Raw genomic sequence first — 21,837 nt, 5'->3', positions numbered from 1 at the left:
GCGTGCACATGTACACGCATATACATATGTACATGCACGTGTGCAGTGTTGGGCATGTGCCCATTGGAGCTGTGCTTTTCTTCAACTTTGCTCTCTGTCCAATCTCTGTGTGGAGCTCTGGATTACAGAAGGCAATTCATCTGATGTTTCTGTATCTCATGCATTTATTTACACTTTCAGAAACACTTATGGAGAGCCTACTGAGGGTCAGATCCTATGCTAGGCTCCACAGCTACAGCGGCTAGTAAGCTGCATTGTCATTGCTATCATTCCATTGTGTGACTATCTCATAATTTATGTATCTATTCTATGGTGGATGGGCATCTGTGTTTCCCATTCCACTATGGGATCCTTAAGGAAAGCGAGCAGATCTTGCTGCCAGCTCTTGTCCTAGAACCTGGCATGGTACACGGCACATAACAGGCACTCAGTAATTATTTGCTGAATGAATGAAAATAAAGAAGATTCAATAAATACCAGCATTTAGTGAATAATTAAACAAAGTTATTAAGTCCTTATGCTGTGCTCCTTACTACATCAAGTCTTCTTAAAAAGCGTTATTTAATCCTCACGATGACTTGTGAGTTAGGTATTATCAGAAGTCTCATGAACAGATGACTCTGAAAGGTGAAGTAAGGTGCCCACGACCATACAGCTGGCACACAGGACAGGTGGAGTTTCTTCTGCCTCCATCCTCTGGCCATAAGAGCCAAAACCCAACAGGGCAGGTCAATAGATAGTTATGAGCACTCACACGTGTCAGGGGCCACTTTGGGCCCTTTATATATACACTCCTGATGTTCTTAGTAACCCCTCATTGAAGTATCACATACACACGGAAAAGCACACACATGATGAATGTGCAGCTGGAGAACGTTTCATAAACAGAACACAACCATGTAACCAGCACCCAGATCAAGAAACAGAACCTCACCAGCACTCCAGATAATCCCTCTGTGTCCTGGCTCTGGCACTCCCTCCTCCAAGATTAATCACTATCCTAACTTCTACCCCCATTTATACATTTCTACCAATTTATCTACAAGGAATTCTGCATGCTTTAGGGTCTGGCCTTTTTTTCCCCCTCAAAATCATGTGTGGGAGTCATCCACATTGTTGTATATAGTAACAGATTATTCATTGTCATTGCATTATGTGAATATATCACAATTTATGTATCCATTCTATGGTTGATAGGCATTTGGGTAATTTCCACTTTCTGGCTATTACAAACAGTGCTGCTATGAACAGAAAAAGGATCATATAAGATATGCATCTAGGAGGTCATAGGGTTTACATAGAATCCAGTACTTGTAAACAGATTTCCAAGATGGCTGCATCACTTTGCAGCCCCACTAAGTGGGGTACGAGAGTTCCAGTTGCTCCACTTCCCTGCCAACACTTAATATTATCAGATTTCCCCATTTTTACTGCTCCGGAGGCTGTGCAGTGCACTCTTTATGTCTCAATCCCTTCAGCAACCCCATGAGATGGATTTTATGATCTCTATATTACAGATGAGGACACCCAGGCTCTGAGAGGTGAAGTAATTTCTCCAGAGCCACTTAAACCCTGGCATGGGCGCAGGGCTGTCTGACCTCAGCCCATTATATCATCTCTTTCACTGTTTATCAAGCTGCCTTCCCCGACCTTGTCCCCAGGAGTTCCCATTAGCCCCATCCTAGGGATTACAGCCACTCTGCTTGCTGGCTGATACCGGATCGGTGCCCGTGCCATGAGTCAGGCTGCGGAGTGGAAGGCCCCAGGTCCGGGGTCCTCCCCAGCTCTCCAGGGCGCTCATCGACTGGAAGGGGCAGGGGGTGGGGAGCGGGGGCGCACTGAGCGTGGGAGATGGTGGCGCGGGGAGGCGGAGATGGTTCAGGGCGAGGTAGGGACAACCGAGTGGAGGGTAAGAGGAGGGTGTTTGCCGTCGCACCTGGCGGCGGAGCCCACCCTTCCCGTTAAGGGCTGGGGGCGGGGGTTGGGCTGGGAGGAGGGAGTTTGCAGAGGGCTAGGCTGGTGGCGGGCCACGGGGCTCTCCAGGCCCCTCTGCGAGGAGGGCGTTTGGGGAGAGGGAGGAGCGGGGTGAACGGGGGAGAGACGGGGGTTGCAGATTCTCCCTCCCGCGGCTACCTAGAGGCACGCAGCCGGGGTCGGGGGTCAGGGCTCTAGGTTAGGGTCTGGTGCTCAAGCCTCGAGAAGCGGGGGCTGGGGGGGGTGGGCACGGTAACCCCTACCCCGAGACCGGAGGCTGGATGCCGCCAGGGGCGGGGTCGGTCCAGGGGCGGGGCCTCGGCAGGCGGGGCGGGGCAGAGCAGTGGGCGGGGTGCACGAGGACCAATCGGAGCGCGCGACGCGGGCCCCGCCCTGACCCCCGCGGCGGCTGCTGCATAGTCATGAGCGCAGGCCGGCGCTGCGTCAGCGGAAGCGGCGCGCGGCGGCTGTTTCCGACCTGATAAAGCGGCGTTGTCTCCGCGCGCCGGCCACAACCTCGCAAGCGCTCTCTTTGACCTCGGCTCTCTCGCTGACTGACCGCCTGCCCGGCCGGCCGGCCGAGGAGCAGCCACCGCCGGGTCCCGCCGCCGCCGCCCCCGGAGCGCCGCTCACCCGCCGCCTCTGCCCGGCCCGGCCGCCCCGCCGCCGCCCCGCGGCCCCGGCCGGAGGAGACAGGTGAGCGACCGGCCAGCCGCCCCCGACCCCGCACCTGGGCACCCGGCACCTGCTGCTTCCCATGCCCACCCCACCCCCGCGCGGGCGCGGCCTCGAGCTCCGGGTCCCGCTCCAGCATCTCTTCCCCGGGGAGGGTGCTCCCACGCCATGGCTGGGAGCCTTCTCCCGCCCGGACACCCGCCCCCGTCCTTGGCCCTCTCCCTTCTCCCCGACTGCACCTGCCCGTCCTCGTCTCCGTCCCCCCAGCCTCCTGGAACATCCCGGGCCCCTCGCCGCGGTGTGCACCTTCCCATGGACCCTGTCCCGGTCGCATCCCTCAGCGTTCCCCACCCCCGTCTTCTCGGGTTACTCTACCCAGAGGAAGCCTGGCGTCTCGCCCCCTAGGTCCCGACCCTTCCCTGCGCCCTCGGTTTGATGTCGCCAACTTCTGAGAGTTCAGCTTCTGTCCCCTTTGCCTGAACCCCTCCTGCCCCCAGCACACGCACGCCCTCAGCACGCCTAGCCGGGCTTCCACACTTGGGGTTCCGAGCTGACCCCCGGGGCTGTGCCTGTGTTTTTGTCTTATCTGCACTGTCCTCTGGTCTGTCCCTTTGAAGACACCTCTATTTCCCGCAGCCAAGCTGTGCCTGGAGGAGAGGGGCCAGTGCCTCGGTGCATCCAGGTCCAGAGCCCCTGCCCTGCAGAAGTCCCCGCACATTTATCTGCATCTCTGCACCGCTTTCCCTTTCCCGTGCTGCCTCGCCCTCCTAGAGCTCTTGAACTTAACCCATTCCTCCCCAAGGTGTGTTGCTCTTGACTGGGCTCTGAGGGGAACACATTCCAGTAAAGGGCTTTTTCAGAGGAGGTATGTCAAAACGGGAGGGGCGGTGGTTTGAAAGAAATAGCACAGCCTCCTGATTAACCATTCATAGTGATTCTAGGTGTGTGTTTGTGTGTGTATGGGGGGGGACACACACTTGATCTCCTAGGGAGTGTGAGGTTTTTTTCCTTTCCAGTGGGGGCACTGATGGGTCAGACTGAGCCACCCAGCCCCATCGGATACCCCAGTTGACTCCCGCAAAAAGGGGCCTTGTCGCTTCTGGTTTTGGGGGCATCTCGTAGCCTAAGGCCTGGGGCGGCAGGAGGGTGTAGGGGATGAGTGATCGAAGCAGTTGTTGTGGGTTCACATGATTGTCCGGATCGAAGCCTGTTTCTCCTGGGAAAACCCAGGCCGATCTTTGCGGCATTACGTGAGTGAATCCTTGCCTTTCCCTGCACCTCAGCGTCTCTGCTTCTCCCGTCAGTGACGGACAGGTAGGGTTACCCACAGGGGGAATCTTTCATCTCTTCCATTTTGTGCTTGTAGTAGGAGAAGACGGAAGAATATAAAAAACTGGAGCATTGGTTTACCGATGAAGTGTACTAAACAGTGACCCCAGCCTCCTTTAAAAAAAAAAAAAGGAATAATCTCACTTTTCTGCTAGATCTGAATTATGTATTAAAAGAAGGAGTAAGAGTTTATCCAGTGCTTGAGAGATCTTGCAGAATCCACTTGAAGGTGGGGAGGTGCAGTGACTGTAGCCTGGAGCTATGTAGGCCCCAGGTGGGAAGACCCAGGCAGACATAAAACGCCAGGGCTTCTAGAGAGAGGGTGGGGAGTAGGTTGTCTTCAAAATCAGGACTTTCAGTCCCATTCAGGCTAATTGTTTTTCATGGGCAGCAGCTGTAAAGGGGAGAAGGGATCGTTCGAGATGCATTTGAAATGCATATGAGGTATTTAGTGTCGGGTGTTGTGTGGACTGGGTGTCCTCCCGGGGAGGCTGCCCAGGGGGCTCCGGGCCTGTGAGAGTTGCCAGCTTCCCTTGCAGAGATGCGTGCTGCAGCCTTGGCCCTTGTCGCATCGTGAAAGCAGAGCAGAGATTGCACTGGGGGATCTCCGAGGCGGCTTGCAGTTTTTAACGTCCTGGGGCCTTCTGCCTTCAACTTTGCTTGTTGGAGAGTGGGACGGGGCGGGAGGAGCCTGGGAACGGGACCCTGCCCTCTCGGAGCCGGGAGATCCCGCCCTGCAGGTCTGCAGAGGAGGAGGGGCTGCGGCTGTGGCTGTGGCAGCTCCCCCAGCCCCAGTGGAGGAAGGGGACCCAGGAAGGTATTTTAGCCAGCGTTTAGGCTACTTGGCGTTGGATTGGTTTTGTCCGTGTTGTCAGAGGGACGGGTGGGGAGGAGAGTGGACGGGCCTCCCCGGGGTCTGGGCTTTGCTCTCATTTGCTGCCTGTGGCGCCGGTTGGTCCCCGTCAGTCGTCTGCACCCACTGCCCTCTCCCGCTCGTCCTGTGGGGCCCAGAAGCACGGCCCTGTGTAGCCGGCAGGGGTGGTTCGTGACTTAACAGCCTGGCACGGAGTGAGGGTGACTGGTGAGCGCCGTAGGTGGCAGACAACCCCAAATTGCAGTGCCCTCCTCGGGAACACCCCTGGCAGAGCCGTGTCTGTAATTTGTGGAGCCGGAATGCGCTGGAAGCCGTGTCCCTACTGAGGACGGGCGAGGATGCTGCTCCACACTCGCTTCCTCTGGTTTCCTAGATTTTTTTTTTTTTTTTTTGATCACAACAGAATTCCGTTGATGAAGGTGTACTCAGCAAAACCCCATTAGGAGTGCTGCCTGGACTCCAAGCCAGGAAACATGAGAGCATTTTAGCTCTGCTGAGTGGAAATCTGACCAGAAGGAAAAAGCCTCCCAGATGAAGAGAGGCCACATAGAAAGGAGGGGGTGGGAGAGGACCCCCGAGCAGGGGCTCCCAGGCCGAGGCCAGGCCCGCCGCCCCTCCCCCACCCGTGCCTGGACAAGGTCCCCTTGTTTAGATCAGCTTAATTATCCCACCAAAATCAATGAACAAGGATCTTTTTAAACATGGAACTTTCAAAATGTGCTTCGAGTGGCTTTTTTTTTTTTTTTTTAAGGGTATCAAATGCTAACTAAGCCTTTGTGAAATAAGGCACTTCCGCGAACGGGGAGATTGTGGACCTTTTCAATGTGGGTGCAAAGGAGGCTTCCCTGCCTCTGTTCACAGCAGTATACACGGCAGTCATTTCCATCCCGCTGCCACTTGGGCACTGGTGACATTGCTTTGTGTGGCTGCTCCTTTGGCAAGTGACTTTTAGAGGAGGCATTTTAAGAAGATTAAGACCCACAGGCTTGCGGGGCAACAGCATGATCCCCGCTGTTTCCGTGGCACTAAGTGTTCCGTTTACACCGGGTCCTGCAGCAGGGCCTGGACACTTGTCGTTCCCACCGTAGCCGACGCGGATGTGCTGCCCGGATGCACGGGCAGTGGGTCTGTCTGGGTCGTTTGTTGAGTGTGCTCATCTTGGGTTAAGCACACTGCTAGATGATGGGAAAGGAAACAGGTTCCCAAGGTTGGAGAGAAAGGTTCTGAGTTCTCTTTGGCTAGTTTGGAACCTCACGCAAGACAGAGGTCACCAGGGTCCATAGCAGGGCCCACAGGGAGCCCCCAGTGAGGGCGCACGCTGTGCTGGGCATTTTGCCCCCCAAGTGCAGAGTTGGGGTGCTGGCTGTCCCAAGGTGGGATCCTCCTGCAGCTGGAGGATTTGCAGAGTCTTTTCAAGTTACTGAGCAAGACTGCCTTGCCCTCACTCCCCCCCCCGCCCCCCCGTCCCCCGTCTGCTTGGCCCCAAGCCCAGGTGAGGGAAGCTTTGTTCCACCTGGGTCGTTGGTGTTTGCATCCTCCCAAGCCTGTTGAAGGATTTCGCTGGCAGTGAGGAAACCTGCATTCCTGAAGCAGTGCCTGAGAGGTGCTTTATTGTGCCGCCTTCAAAAAGTACTTTCCAACCTGGGATTATGTGGTGCAGCTGGTTTTGAGTTTTTGGAGTTTGCTGGAGGGTCTCTCCTGGGGTTTTGCCTTTAAATCCTGGAGCCAGGTGAACTGGTTGGCAACCAAATTCTTCCCATTTCAATGAAAGGAAAATCTTGAGTGCAAAATTCATAGCAAACCCTTAAAACAGATAAAGAGAGTGCATTTCTGGTCCAGATGTAGTGGTTGCTGCACTTTTACATGCAGATCTCACTGCACAATTTTAAGCGACCACTTGGATATTGCAAAAGGCCAGAAAACAATAATAAGCTCCTCGTTGCCAACATTTTAGTCACCGTTTTAAGAAAATACATTTATCCAAAAGAGTGTGAGTTTTGGTTTGGAAAGAGAAAGGAATATTTTCCCATCAATTATTTTGAGGGGAGGGGTTTGGGATGAATTTGTTTATCCAGAGGGCATGGACGGGGAGGGGGGAGCACCAGCTGAGGGTGTGGAAGGCTGCGCTTTCGCCATTGTGATCACCTGTTAAGTTGGGACTGTTTCAGAGGTATATTGCCTTAAAGCAGAGATCTTCAGACATTTTTGCCCCCGTTCTGTAAAATAACTTTGAAAAACTACAGGCACATTTTTAAGTTGACATCTAAACTTTTTCCTTGTCGTTTAAAATAATGAAACACTCTAATGACTTGAAAGCCTGCCATCACCCTTTGAAAAAGGGAGCAAACTGTTGTGAACAGTTTTTACACGTGCATCTTCGTTTCTTCCTGAGCTCCTATGTTTGCTCCACTTTCCCTCACGAAATTTACTCAAGGCCACGCACTTTGATACTTGAAAGCCTTTTATCCATCACTGTTCACACTTCTCTGTCACCAGAGTACACATAAACCGCAATTTAAAACATTTTTGTGATCGTGAGGCTGTGTTAATCCAGAAGAATTTTTTGTCACTGTAAATATTGTCAGTGCAACAGTGGTCACAGAAGCAGAAATGTATTGTTGTTCTTGATAATTACTGGATGTACAAAATAAAAACATTGGCAGAGCGTGTCTTAAAGAGCTGGCTGGGTGTGTGGGGGGAGGGTCCCTTTAAGGTGCCTCAATTAAAGGGATTCCCCACCTGTCCTTGATGCCAGGTACACCCCACCACAGGGGCTGAGGGAGGGGGAGTGTGAAGGTGACCTTGGTGGAGGGGGCGGGGCTGGGACTTCACCACTGCCCATGTCACAGGCAGTTCAGCGCAGAGGAACTGTGAACTCAGACTCTCCCAGTCGCCCACACCTGAGGACCCTGAGGACGCCTTTGCGTTTGCACACTTGCCTTAAGGTGCTGCTCTGTCAGCTTCCTGTGCTCGGTGGATGGAGGGGTAGCGTATCTGCCACTCCTTCACTGGATGGTGGCGTCCATGCTGGTCCACGTGTACTTGAATATGTGATTGCATGTTTCCTAGATGGACTGTGTTAAGGGGCAAAAGACAATACAGCTCAGAAGCGTGCGCATTTTGGTTAGTGGCAACGCATTTTTATTTGGTTGGGTTAAAATTTAAGCCTATGGAAGAGTGCTTTGGGTTAAAGAGGTTTTCGTTTGCCCTGCGGGGATCCTGTCAGCTTTCTCTGCCCGGCTCCCTTCTCTGGCTGCAGTGAGTGTGTCTGCAGGGAGGAGAGCGTGCTCTTTGCTGGTCTCCAGGGCGAGGGCCCCTGGGCTGGGGGAGGGCCCCTGGGGGCACAGAGGAGCCCGACAGGTCGGGGTTTGTCGACGTGGGGCCTCTCTCCCTGAGAAGCGGGTGAGGTTGCTGTGAGTTCCCAAACCTTCCTCAGAGCTGCTTGGAAGTCCTGGGCTGGTGTTCTCTTAGCTAAGCTGGAGATGCTCTCAAAGCATGGACACTTACTGTGTTTAGCCTAAAAGCCAATTGAAATTGGATAGGAAAGTAAGTTTAGTAATTAAGCAACAACAGATTGCTCTACCTTCACGCCCTGAAACAGGAAGTGCTTTGGCTCAGGGCTGTAGAAGAGCGGTGTTGGGGGATAGCCTGTGACCTACGAGAGATCCTGAGGAGCCAGGGGTCTCTGCTAATGCATGTGGCGGGGAGGAAGGCGAGGCTGCTCGCCCAGCTCTGTGGACTTTGCTCATGGGGGTCGGCTTGAAGCCCTGCCATCTTTTGTCCTCAGATCCGGCCGTTAGCCGTCCACTTAGGAATGCTTCACGTTGAATGTGGACAACATGGGTCCTCAGATTGTGAGGCGGAGCCTTTGTTTCTAGAGATAAGTGAAGGTGGGGTCACATTCCAGGGATCCTGGGGTGCATCCAGGTGGTGAGGAGATGGGCCAGGCCGTGCAGCCTCACCCGCCCTGTGGAGGCGGGGGGAGGAGGGGTGAGAAGCCTCCATTGAGCTCTGCGCACAAATCCCAGTTTACACTTTCTTGGCATTTTGGGCCTTGATGCTAAAATCAAGGATTAAGGCCCTTACAACAAGGCTTAGAGACAGGCCTGGGCTGCTCACGGCAGATCAGGGTGCCCAAGTGACCCTGCACAGCAGGGTTCCGTATGCGTGCGCTGGGGGAACTGGGATACTAGAGTCACCGTTAGTGGCTTTTTCATATCACTTACGTAAAACTGTTGCATTAAAAGCTTGGTGGACAAAAACCCTCCCCATCAGGCCCTCTGCTGGTTGTATGTAGCTGGGCCTTCCGGGGGCCTCCAGCGCTGCTTCTCTGTCATTCCGGGTGCCCACCGAGGGCAGCTGTGATTTGGTGCTGGGGAGGATTGTGGGGTTGAGGCTGCCCTTTTCTTGGATTTGCCAGACGGTGGGCTAGGTTCTCAGCGAGCCTAGTGGGACAGGGCAGCTGAGACAAAGCTCAGGGCTGTCTGAAACATGTCTAGCTAGCTCATCCTTGAATTATTCAGATGTTGAAAGTGTTCTTAATTCTTAAGAGGACCTGGAGGGGCCCTGTGCCTTATTCTGCAGCAGAAATGTCGTAGAGCCCGGGGCTGTGCCATCCCTGGCTTGGTGACCTTGGCCCAGAAGCCGCCCACGGCTCCGAGTTAGAACCAGGGGAGCATAATGCATATTTATTCCTGGCACTTAGCAGGCCCGGAGAAGTAACATGTGGAGGGCTGGGTCCTGTGCAGAGCCCTCGGCTCATTCTCTAACAACCTGGCCAGGTCTGTGCTGCATTTTAGAGGAAAAGGAGGCACAGAGAGGTCAAGTGACTCGCCTGAAGCCACACAGTAAGCGGCTGAGCCTTGGAGCTCAACCATGGGGGTGCTGGGCCTGAGGTCTTGGGTCTCCTCCGTAGCACCGTGAGCCCTGGGGGTGCGGGACGCCTCCACCCAGATGAATATCCGTGTTTCTGAAGTTTGGGGATCATGGTTTTCTCTTCAGTGCTGTGACTACGTGTGGAAAATATCAGTACATTTCCACAGAATGAAATATTTAACACTCCACAAATGCGAAATAAAATTGGGACCATTTTTTCAACAAGTGAACAAGCCAGTGGCAGTCACACTAACGCAGCAGACGGAAGGCTTGTGCGGTGTCCTGGAGGTGCAGGTAGACGAGGCACCCCGGCCAGGGCTCAGGGACGGGCAGTGTCACTGGCGAGCTATCAGTCCTTGGTTAATTCCTGACCGTTTGAGCAACTTCCACGGAGAGGCTGTGCGCCGATAAGAAGAGCCCTGTGGCTAAGAGCCCTGTGGAAGGTGGCAGTTTGTGGTTGTGAAGTTCAGATAGACCTTTGATTCAGTCTCGAGGGGCTGGGAGAGCCTGGAAGCCCAGTGAGTGCAGGCCGTGCCGTCTGCCTGGCTACCATATGGTTTGGGGAGAGGTTAACAGTTTTAATATGGACTTCCTCCATACTAAGGAGGCCCCCTCAGAACCTGTCCATCCGGGGATTTACTCCTGTCCGCACAGCTGGGCCTGGGCTTGGAGCCCTGCGGACGTGGCCTGGGGTTCCAGGCCCGCCCCCCGCACAGCACCACCTGCCCCACTGCCACATGGGCTCCCGGGAGGCCTGCAGGCATGTTCCTGCCCCTCTGCTGACCGGTTCGCTTTTGGTGGGGGTCCTGGGTGCACTTGACCCGGGTAGGGGCGGGGGCACCTGTAGCAGGTCATACTTTCTAAATCGCCGCGTGGATTGTACAGGGAAGAATCCGCATTCTTAGCGAGGCCACCATGTGAGCTGAGCCTGGGGGGCTCTTGTTATTAGCTCTGATGAACGGGTCACCTGGTGGCACTGGTGTACCGGGGCATCACCCATCCTCTCTGAGTGTTTATGGGGTCCTCACGGCCCCCAGGATCCCCCCAGGCATCTCTGTCAGGCACCTGTGAGTATGGACGGTGGGCCGGGTTCTGTGCGAGGTGCCACCTAGATTCCGAGTTAACTTCTGAATTTGCTGGTCACTCTGCACGGGGGCGCTGGTATCCCCAGTGTATAGATGAGAAAACTGAGGCCCAGAGGCCTTAAGGAGTCCATCTGGAATTCTGTCTCGGGATTGAATGCCTCTGTTAGAAAATCTGCTAGGGACAGTGGGAGATGCAAAAGCAGTTTTAGCCTAAGCAGAGAGGGGACAGCTGAAGAATAATACACAAACGAGTGATGACTGTGCTGGCCGGACACACAAGATAATTATTATCATCCTCAGGTGAGCCTATTCAGGGAGGGCTTCTTGGAAGTGGAGGCTCTTATAGCTGGCTCAGGAAGAAATAAAGCCTGACTGTCGGGGCCTGAGGACGCAGTTGCTGCTTTGGACGGTGGAGATGGGATGCCCCTTCAACGACATCTATTTTAATAAGTGACAACCCCGCCTGGGTTGCCACAGTGATGTGGCCGGGGAAGAGGCACCACCAAGCTTGGATGGTGCTGCCCTCACCGGAGCCTGACCGCCTGGACTGCTGGGAGGGGCAAGGCCTCTGCACCAGAGCCAGGGAACGGGGCAAGACGTGCTGCTGGCCAGCATAGAGTCCTTGAACTTCTCAGATCCATTCCTCTGTGCCGCAAGTGGCATCTGTGGGGCCCCGCTGTGCCCTGCCCGCTGCGGTTCAGCTGATGGGAAGGAGCTGCCTTCAGCACGTGCCCATCGAAGCACATGGATTATTCACTTTTTTTTTTTTTAAAGACCTTATTCCTTTTTTTTTTTTTTTTTTAATTTATTTATTTTTGCTGTGTTGGGTCTTCGTTTCTGTGGGAGGGCTTTCTCTAGTTGTGGCAAGCGGGGGCTACTCTTCATCACCGTGCGTGGGCCTCTCACTATCGTGGCCTCTCTTGTTGCGGAGCACAGGCTCCAGACGCGCAGGCTCAGTAATTGTGGCTGACGGGACTAGTTGCTCCGTGGCATGTGGGATCCTCCCCGACCAGGGCTCAAACCCGTGTCCCCTGCATTTGCAGGCAGATTCTCAACCACTGCACCACCAGGGAAGCCCGAAGCACATGGATTAGACGTGGCTTAAGTGCATTTGCTAATGGATTGACCAGGCCCCCTGCCCCGGTCAGTGCGTGTCCCTCCCCACTCACCCAGATGCTCTTCTGGCCTGGTTTCTGGTATCCCCTCCTCAGGGTCCCTGTGTTCTTGCTGCGGCCGGGGCTCCTGGGCAGCTCAGGAGATGAGACTGAAGTTGCATCTGCTTGGTGAAACCTGCACACCCCCCAGGTCCCCGAGGGAAGGTGGCTGCTCCAGACCAGCTTCTCTGCCACAGAACCCATCGCAGGGGGTAGCAGGTGGGGGGGACGAGAAGGGGCTCTGTCCGACCTGGCATCTGCTGAGTGCTGCACAGCTTTCACGCACAACTTCAGATAACATTTAAACTTAAAACAGCCCTTGATGAGTTGTTATCCCAATTTCTATTTATTGACTGACTGATTGATTGCTGTGTTGGGTCTTTGCTGCTCCACGCGCAGGTTTTCTCTGGTTGTGGTGAGTGGGACCTACTCTTCGTTGTGGTGCGCGGGCTTCTCATTGTGGTGGCTTCTCTTGTTGCGGACCACGGGCTCTAGGTGCATGGGCTTTGGTAGTTGTGGCACACGGGCTCAGTAGTTGTGGCTCATGGGCTCTAGAGCGCAGGCTCAGTAGTTGTGGCGCACGGGCTTAGTTGCTCTGCGGCATGTGGGATCTTCCTGGACCAGGGCTCGAACCCGTGTCCCCTGCATTGGCAGGTGGATTCTCAACCACTGCACCACCAGGGAAGTGAGATATTCTTATCTTTTTTTTTTTTTTTTTTTTTGCTGTACGCGGGCCTCTCACTGCTGTGGCCTCTCCCATTGCGGAGCACAGGCTCCGGACACACAGGCTCCGCGGCCATGGCTCGCGGGCCCAGCCGCTCCGCGGCATGTGGGATCCTCCGGGATCGGGGCACGAACCCGTGTCCCCTGCATCGGCAGGCGGACTCTCAACCACTGCGCCACCAGGGAGGCCCTATTCTTATCTTTAATGATGGGATCGAGGGACTGGCCACGGCTCATCTAACTGGAAATCGGTGACTCAGGGAATTCTGGCCGAGCACCAGCCTTGGGTGGTACCTGCCAGTTGATTGCCGTGAGGAGGCTGAGGCCCGAGGCAGTGAGGCACCGGGTCCTGCAGAGACTGGACCCCTCAGCCTCCCTTAGGACTCTGGGACGCCCTACTTAACCTCTGTGAGCCTCAGGGCCCCTGCCCGGAAACAGGCATGATCGTCATGGACCAATGGGGCTCAGGATGTCCATTAGCCCTGGAGCACCCAAGGGCCCTCTGGCCAGTCCACGCTCCCTGGTTGCTCCCGGGTGCTGCTGTCCAAGTGCTGTCTCCCCGCTCACGTGTGTGGCTCACTCGCAGTCCGACCTGTGGCCCCAGCACAACCAGAGGCTTCTCTCCTGGGTGTTGTGTGGTGGCCCAGGTCTGCTTCGCTCCCTGGGATGCCAGCCCCTTTGCCAGCAGAAGACAGACTTCTAGGCTTGGTGGCCCCCCTGAAGCCCATGTGCGAGGCCTCAGCGTGGAGCCTGCGGGCCTGTGCCCTGCTCTGCGGGGTGACCTGGGTCCCTACCCACCCCTTACCCTGCTCATGCTCCTCCCCTGGGAACCGGGCTGCCGGGGGCACCCTGGAGGATTAAGCCAGGGAGGCCTGGGTATGGCCCGGCCCCTGGGAGGTGCTCAGCAAACAGCTGGCCAACCTGGGGGAGTAGCTGGCATCCTGCGGATGCCTGGGTGTCCTTGGAGTCTTTGGAGCAGGTCCACACCGGGCCCTGGAGGGGCCCCTCCTCTCCAGGCTGACCTGCCCGCCTCTCGGCCAGGGCCTTGGGGGCAGTCCTCTGCACCTCGTGTGTGCCGTGTGGTGTCTCTTGAGGCCATGGCTGGTGGTGGCTCACGTTCAGCAAGCTCCCACGTTAGCGCAAGTCCAGGTGCCCTACGCACAGTGAGGCCGAACAGACTGAAACGTCGGAGTCTGGAGCAGAGAAAGGTTTATTGCAGGGCCATCCATGCCAGGAGAACAGGTGGCTCACGCCTTAAAAACCCCGAGCTCCCCAATTCAGCAAAGCATTTTTCTTTTTTAAAATTTAATTTCATTTATTTTTTTGTCTGTGTTGGGTCTTCATTGCTGCGCGCAGGCTTTCTCTAGTTGTGGCGAGCGGGGGCTACTCTTTGTTGTGGTGCGCGGGCTTCTCACTGCAGTGGCTTCTCTTGTTGCGGAGCACTAGGTGCGTGGGTGGGCTTCGGTAGTTGTAGCACGTGGGCTCAGTAGTTGCGGCTCGCGGGCTCTAGAGCGCAGGCTCAGTCATTGTGGCACACGGGCTTAGTTGCTCTGTGGCATGTGGGATCTTCCCGGACCAGGACTCGAACCCATGTCCCCTGCATCGGCAGGCGGACCCTCGGGCTCAGGGTCTTCCTGGTCAGAGTCTGGCCTGGACGGTTCTTATTTTTGCCACAATCTGGTCTTAAGCCCCAAACCAGGATTTCTCAACCTTTTTGCAAACCATTCATTCTCACTTTTTCTTCTGCAGATTTTCACCTCAGGAAGATCTTGTCTAGGTTTACATGTATTTTTTTAAATTGCAAGACTGTTTCATGCCTGCAGCACAGTGTTCATTTCCCAGCATAACTGCCTCCCCACCCCTGGAAGCCAGAGGGAGCACATGTGGCCGTCGGCAGCGGTGCCTTTGTGGTTCCATCCTGTACTTTGCAGAGTGCCGTGCGTTTATTCCACGTTGTGGGTGTGATATAAGTAAATTGCCGTTTTTACAGTGAATTGCTAATTTGTATTAAATAGGGCCTACACGTCCAGTTTATGTGGCGTTGCCTTTAGGTTCTGTTTTCCTCGCCACTGACCCGAGTGGCTGCATGTACGTGTGTGAACCCAGTTCTGATGAGTCACGTGTACCTTGGGCCCTTAGGGCACGCAGGCCTCAGAATCTGCTTGCACTTCCTAGTTACTGTCTTGCAGCTGAGGGTCAGTTTCAAGGCTGATGAGTTTTGTCTTGATTTGATAACAGATTGACCAAGAACTTCAGAGTCCCTCCTTCATACTTGCGTGGAGGTCGCGGGATTTGCCGTTGCCAGCTTCCGTGCCCCGGGGTGACCGCATGTGTGTCAGTGTCGTGGAGGGGTACTCTGGCTGTATCGTTCTCATCCTGCTGGTGGCAGGAAGCAGGTGGCCTCCACAGGCAGAGCCAGGAGAGTTAGGACCCTACAAAGGGGTGGGCAGGGCTCCGGGACCACAGCAGCCCCTCTGGAAGCCACCCCTGGGCCGAGGGGCACTGGGAGCAGCAGCGACCAGAGCCATGCGAGGGAAGGGGTCTGTAGGAGACAGGGTGGCCTTCCACAGGGGGCCCTGGTCAACCAGTGGCGACCCGTCGGGGCGGGAGCCTGGGAGCCCAGTGCCCTTGGCTCTCCTGCTCTGCCCCTGGGCAGAATGCGCCTGCATGTGGGACCAGCCTCCTGCCGCCTGGCATGGGAGCTGACAGCTGTAGGTTTTATGGTAAGTTGGGGTCTTGGCAGTGTCGCTGAGAAACCCAGGCCCCCGAGTGGGCTTGCGGGGTTCAGGCCCCTTGTGCACAGGCCACTTTCTCCTTTCCCGGGGCTGCAGATGGGCTCCGTTGTGTGCAGGGCAGCTTTGGAGCATCTTGAGGGCAGCTTGAGCCCCGTGATGCACATGCGCTGCGGGTACAGTGAGGGGCTGGAAGAGGGAGGAGAGCCTGGGCTGGATCGCGGTCTGAACCCCGTGGTCCCAGCGCCTGGTGGACGGCTGTGGTACCGGGCACCAGGGGAAGAGCAGGACTGTTCCCTGGGTCTGAGGGAGATGGGCAATGCCCAGACCCCACGTTTAAGTGCAGATCAGATTAAGGTACTATCTGGAGTCCGGCTCGTGTTTGGTTATGAAATGTGAGACCAGTGTTTTGCTGACCTGTTTTTTCTCACTTGTGCCTCCCCAGCTGGCCCTGTCCTGAGTTACTTTTCAAAATGAATGAGCTAATACAATATACAGAAGGTTCAAAACAAGCTCATTATCACCCTGGCGAACCAAGTAAATAACATTTAGCCAGGACTCCAGTCCAGACATCAGGGCCTGCCAGGCTGACTTTAGTTCATTTGACAGAATGACAGTCGTTTTACTTTCAGTGGTTTGTATTTTTGTCTCTTCCTTTAGGATCAATTGTAGAAATTGTGGTTTGATCTTTACTTTATGATGTCACCGTGTGTGTGTGTGTGTGTGTGCGTGCTCCAGAAAATTCGCAGCTCCGCAGTAATCTGGGCTGGCCCTTGTCGGTTTTCCTAAATTTAGAATTGATCTTTCTACTTTTCTTTGTTTCTACCGGCCTTTTTTGTTTGTTTGTTTGAACCTAAATTGCTCAACTAAATTCTAAAGGAGATTACAAAAGGAAGGACTGACTTTAAAAACCCATGAAAAGATGATGTATCAGCCGTACCGCAGCAAGAGTCCCCTGAGCAGCTGAGTGACTCTACTTCCTTCCTCCTTCCCTCCACCTGGTTGGGGTCGTGGATTCCTTTGAGACTCTGCTGAAAGCTGTGGACCTCTTTCTCTCAAAAATGCAAAGAGACACCGTCTTTTGTGTGTGTTAGGGAGGATTCATGGGTCTCCTGACACCCCCGAGTGTGGTCGCCTGGGCCCCGGTGGAGGGCCCTACATGGTGGGCTGCCTGGTCGGTCACATGGAGCGTCTGGCGCCCCCCGATTGGCAGTGCCAGAGATCAGCCCCGAGGGCGGTGGCTCGAGGTGTTTCCCGGCCTCTGTGACTGGGCTGCGGGGCGACGGCCCACTGCACTCGGGGTCCGTCCGTGGCACTGGAGAGTCTGGAAGCTGTGGTCCGAGCGCCAGCTGGAGCGGCTGTGGCGTGCTGTCACGACGGTGACACTGGGGTGCTCCAGTTCACTTTGGGGAATGTAGCGTAGTTAAAATTAGCAGCAGGAGCCTCCTGAGAGTCAAGGTTGTCCAAGAGAACTGAGCAATGTCACACCGGGTGGCGGGTGGAATTCCCAGCCCGAGCTAAGCCGAGGTGGAAGGGTCAGGCTCACAGCTGCCACTCGCGGGACCTTGGTGTTAGTGCCGAGAAGTCCTCAAGGGGGGCGCTGGGTTAGACCTCTGTCTGCGCTGCCCCTTATGTGGTTAATCCCGGAGGTGGATGTGGCCGTGGCTAGGAGAGCGGGCCGCCCCGCACCTGCGGGTTGCCCGTCCACGGATATGGAGGGCCGACCACACCATGCAGTTTTATAGTGTAAGGGACTGGAGTACCTGTGGGGAGTCCTGGAACCAGTCCCTCATGGGTACCGCGAGACGGCTGTATTCATTTACATAAGGTGTAACATCATAGTACAATATACTCTCATATGTGTGTGTATTATGTTATAGCAAGTTATCTGTTATGACGTTGTTTAACTGTATAGTATAACGTACTGTACATAATACACATTATATGTATGTAATGTGTATAGCAGAGTCTAATATCGTAATGTGTATTTTTTTTTAAGTTTTGCTCTTTTTTTTTTTTTTTTGGCTGCGTTGGGTCTTCGTTGCTGCGCATGGGCTTTCTCTAGTTGTGGCGAGCGGGGGCTACTCTTCGTTGTGGTGTGCGGGCTTCTCATTGAGGCGGCTTCTCTTGTTGCGGAGCACGGGCTCTAGGTGCGCAGGCTTCAGTAGTTGTGGTGCGCGGGCTCAGTAGTTGTGGCTCGCGGGCTCTAGAGCGTAGGCTCGGTATTTGTGGCACACAGGCTTAGCTGCTCCGCGGCATGTGGGATCTTCCTGGGCCACGGCTCGAACCCGTGTCCCCTGCACTGGCAGGCGGATTCTTAACCACTGTGCCACCAGGAACGTGTATTTTATTTCAAGTTCTTTGGGGAGATGTCTAGGATTCTAGTCTCCCACCAGCTCCTTTTCATTGATAACGTGAGGGACAGCGTGTTTCTTAGGTCTGAAGCTGCAGTGCCAGGCTCCCCTTGGTGCCCCTGTGTCCTGGGCCTGCTTTGCCCTGAGTCTGTTTGCCTGGCAGAGCAGGAGGGCCTGGGGTTTCCTCTGGCCTTCAGCACCGGCCTCCTCCGGGCCCCCTCTGCAGAGCCCAGAGCCACCCAGGACCCCCCCACCCCCCGTCTCTGCCACTGGGACACTTAGTTTCTCTCGAGACAGGACGTGTGATCCTTTCCAGCCCACCTCCCCTAAGTGGGGCAGAACCCAGCGTCCCACCCGCTTATCAGATCACCTCTGCATCCTCTTCAGAAAAGGACGCACAGCAGTTCCTGATAATTCTCAGCAATCTCTTACCCTATCTGCAGCCCTAAAGATTAGAATGATGGGAAGCCACAAGTCAAATCACATCTTTGTGACTTTATGCTTCACTCTAATGGTTGTTATTATGTGTGAAAGGTGAAGTAAAGGTTGTTTTAAACTAAGACTTTTGATCAGGCCAGGTTTTAATTTCTTCCTTGAAAGGAGCAAGCACAGCCCTCGCTTGCTCCCCACCTCCCACCCAGCAGCCGCTCTGCGCCGTTTCACGCCGCGTTTCCAAAGTGTGCCGCGGTTCTAGACGCCCGTGTCCAGCTGCCTGCCTGACCTCTTCGTTTGGAGGAGGAGGATTCCCACGAAGAAGCAAGACCAGGATGGGGCTCTCGCCCCTCCCCTCTGACGCCTGCTGTCGCCCCCAGCCCATCAGCAACACTGCTGACTGGCTCATAACAGCCCTGGGAGGCGGCGCTGCTGGCAGGGCTGCTGTGCCTGTGTGCCCACCACTTAGCATCCTTATGGACAGGTGACCTCTAGTGCCTCAGTTTTCTCGTCTGTAAATTGGGGCTAAGAATAGTATTCACCGCGTTGAACTGTTGTCAGGATGGAGTTGAGTGCACATATAGAGAACACCTGCAATAGTCATTGGCGCCTAGGAAGTACTTGCAGAGTTTCAGCTGCAGTTTTGCACCCGCACGAAGCAGTTGAAGACCCAGTATCTGGAGAGGCTTGCCAGCTCCCGAGAGGAAGGGATGAGATCGCGTGGGAAATCGGGCCTTCCGGGGGCCATCCACTGCTGGGTTGGGTGTTGGAGCGCGTGCCTTGGTGCAGGAGCAGTGCCAGCACTCCTGGGCGCAGGGACGTCGGGCCGAGCTGGGGCTGGAGGAGGCCGGCAGGGGGACCGGCAGCTGGGCTGTGCGGCACACTTGGCTCCGCGTCCTGGCAGCGGCCGTGGAATAGGGCGGGCTGTGAACAGAGTGAGGTTCTGGTTCCCTGGGTGGGAGCTGGTTCCCCAGTGCCGGGTCGGACTAGCTTGGGGTCGGGGCGAGGGAGCGGCCGGCCTGTACACACAAGTTGTGATCCGGTTGGGAGAGTTGGAATTCTGGGAGCTGGGAGGGGCCTGGGCCTGCACCGGGTGGGGCAGCACAAGAGCCCAGGGGCCCATGGCTTGCCCCACCATGGGACCCTTAGGGCACTGGTCTGCTGCTGCCCGGCTGAGCCTCCAGCCCAGCGGCCGATGGCCCAGCTGCGCCTGCTGCAGCCCTTGGAGGGTGGTGTGATGGGAGGTGGCGCAGTGAGCCTTTTACGGCCTGAAGTCTTTTCTTGATAGACTTACCAGATGCCCCAAAGAAAAAACCTCTTTAACCAAATACATAATTTTCCTATTTGTAGTTAACTGCCTGTAATTGGCTGTTCAGCCAGCTCGGCCATCCTGGCCTTGGGAACGTTCCATGTTCCTTGGGAGGAATTTGGAAATCCAGATGTACCATGCAGGGTTAACAAGGGGGCCAGCCCCGGGGTGGTCAGGGGGCTCAGGGGGCTTGGAGGGCCTTGGAGGAAGGAGGCCGGGGAGGGTGTCCCCGGGCGAGGTGCGCATCCGGCTCTCCTGACACTGTTTGATGGTGGCTCACTGGTGAAAACACCCATGACACACCCAGGTGACCTCACCTGTCTGGCCGTCAGGGCAGCTGAGTCATGATGCTGTAAACTGTATCCCCAAGGGAAGGTTTGTAGCTGTGGTTATGTCTTCTCCTTGTTAAAATTAGTCTTGAGGGGAGAGTGAGGTGTGCTGAGTTTGTACCTTGTCTATTACAGGCTTCCTGCCAGCCCCGCAGGCCTTTCCCCTGTGATGACAGCGCTCTCTCCATGTGTGGTTTTAAGCGGGATCCGAGCTCATGGAAGTGGGAGAGGAGGGACGGCGCTTGCGGCCTGGAGAGGACAGTGGCTTCCTCCTCAGCTCGGGCAGTGGTCTTGGGACCTGGTTTGCAGCTTTGCTGTTCTGGCATTCTTAGTGTAGGGTGATGGATACTGAAGGCGGAGCCCTACAGCATCACGAGGAGCGCCCCGCCCCCTGCAGCTGGCGGGGGAGGTACCTCGGTGGCGCTGGCCGCTCGCAGGTGTGAGCCCTTTGCAAAGGGCAGTGACTTCTGTTTTGCTGGGGGGCAGGTGTGCACAAGGTGGAAGACAGCGGTGTGGAGGGGAGGGCTGCTGCTAAGGGACCGTGGGAGCCTCCTGGCTGGCTGCAGACACGGGCAGTTCTCCTGCGGGTTAGCGGTCCAGGGCGGGGGCAGGAGCCCTGTCAGGTGCAGGTTAATGCAGTTTACTACTACTGTGTTCATTGTGCCTCAATGGGGAAGCGCTTGCTTTTCAGCTGTAACTTATTTGGCTTATATTTGCCTTATTCTGGAGAGGATTTAAGGTGGCTTAGGTAGAGAATGTACTTCAGAGGCGTTTTTCCAGATTCAGCAAAAGGTATGTCTGCAGCCCTGCATGCTCGTACCTTGATCTGCCTTGGTCTGTTTGCAGTGAGCGCATGGGGCTCCCTGCCGGGAAGCTTCCCAGAGGCCCAGAGGGGCATTTGCTGTAAGCCACCATCGTTCCTCTTTGTCTGGTCCCGAGTCCCATCTTTCTGCTAGGGAGCTGGAAGCAGAGGGACCGTGAGCTCAGACTCCCGCCTCCCTGGGGGCTGGGAAGGGGGCACAGGTGGAGGTGTTGGGGCCCCAGCCCAGGGGCTGCCAAGGGGCTGGAGCCAAGCCTGTCTCCCTTGTGCCTTTGAGGCAGCTCTCGCTCAGGAGATGCCCAGAAGGGGGGCCCGAAGTGCCCCCCACGGCCCTCCCTCCATGTGACCCCCTCACGCCCTCCCTCCCCACTGCCCCTTCTGGCTGACAGCCCTCATATGTGTCCTGAGAAACAGTGTCTTGTGGACCCCCTGCTTGTGGACTGACGTCAGAGGGAGAAAAGCCCCCTCACTGGTTCTAGAAGCGTTGCTAAAACTCCTGATGGAGCATCTTCAGGGACTGTTTGGGGAAGACTAAACCCTCTCACGTTTGCACACATCCTGGGCTCCCTCGGGTGGGCCTCAGGAAGTGTGACCAAACCTGTGCATTCAGTTGCTCCTTCCTCTGCCTCTTGAACGTTTTGTACCGGCCTCTGTCATGGGCCTTCAGCGTGCATCCTGACCCTGCCTCTCCCTCTCCCCCTCGCCTTGCTGGCCTTGCTTCTGGGGGTGTGCAGGTCCTCGGGAAACACCTTCAGTGAACGTGGGCACAGATGTGCACCGCAGGACATGCAGACGCGCAGGAGTTTAAAGACCAGCTGCTCGGGTGGGATTTACACCCTGGGAGTGTGTGTCCAGTCCTCTGTATTGTGTCCCTCTGCGGAAAAATGGGACACACTGTGGTCTGGGCCGAGCACAGGGCCTGTTAGCCTGGAGGGGGCACTCAGCAATGCTTCAAGTGAAGGTTGAACAGACGTGGGTAACTGCCGGTATTGCAGCCCAGGCAGCGACCAGCCGTGGCGTGAGGCTGTGGCCCTCAGCTCGGAGTGATAAGTGGGATCGTGACCCAGGAAGGCCTGTTGAGATTTTGGGTGTCGGGTGTGGTCACCGCGGCTGCTGTTGCAGAAGCTCTCGGGCTGAGGACCCAGGGTGAAGGCAGGGACTCGCGCTTCCTT

The 21,837-nt window shown here is 55.7% G+C and overlaps 1 protein-coding gene across 2 annotated transcripts in view; it reads left to right on the top strand.

Moving 5' to 3' along the window:
* The first annotated feature begins 2,588 nt into the window (after positions 1 to 2,588).
* The window catches only part of SLC45A4 (solute carrier family 45 member 4), a 74,021-nt gene continuing 54,772 nt past the window's right edge, over positions 2,589 to 21,837 (top strand). For both annotated transcript variants that reach the window (XM_060115595.1, XM_060115594.1), the window contains exon 1: positions 2,589 to 2,670. The gene's annotated coding sequence lies outside the window, so the exon portion shown is untranslated. The remainder of the gene's footprint in view (positions 2,671 to 21,837) is intronic.

Source organism: Mesoplodon densirostris, chromosome 13, assembly GCF_025265405.1.
Source record: "Mesoplodon densirostris isolate mMesDen1 chromosome 13, mMesDen1 primary haplotype, whole genome shotgun sequence".
Classification (NCBI taxonomy): domain Eukaryota; kingdom Metazoa; phylum Chordata; class Mammalia; order Artiodactyla; family Ziphiidae; genus Mesoplodon; species Mesoplodon densirostris.
The sequence above is the reverse complement of the archived record's forward strand: the minus strand, read 5'-3'. Positions and strand labels throughout refer to the sequence as shown.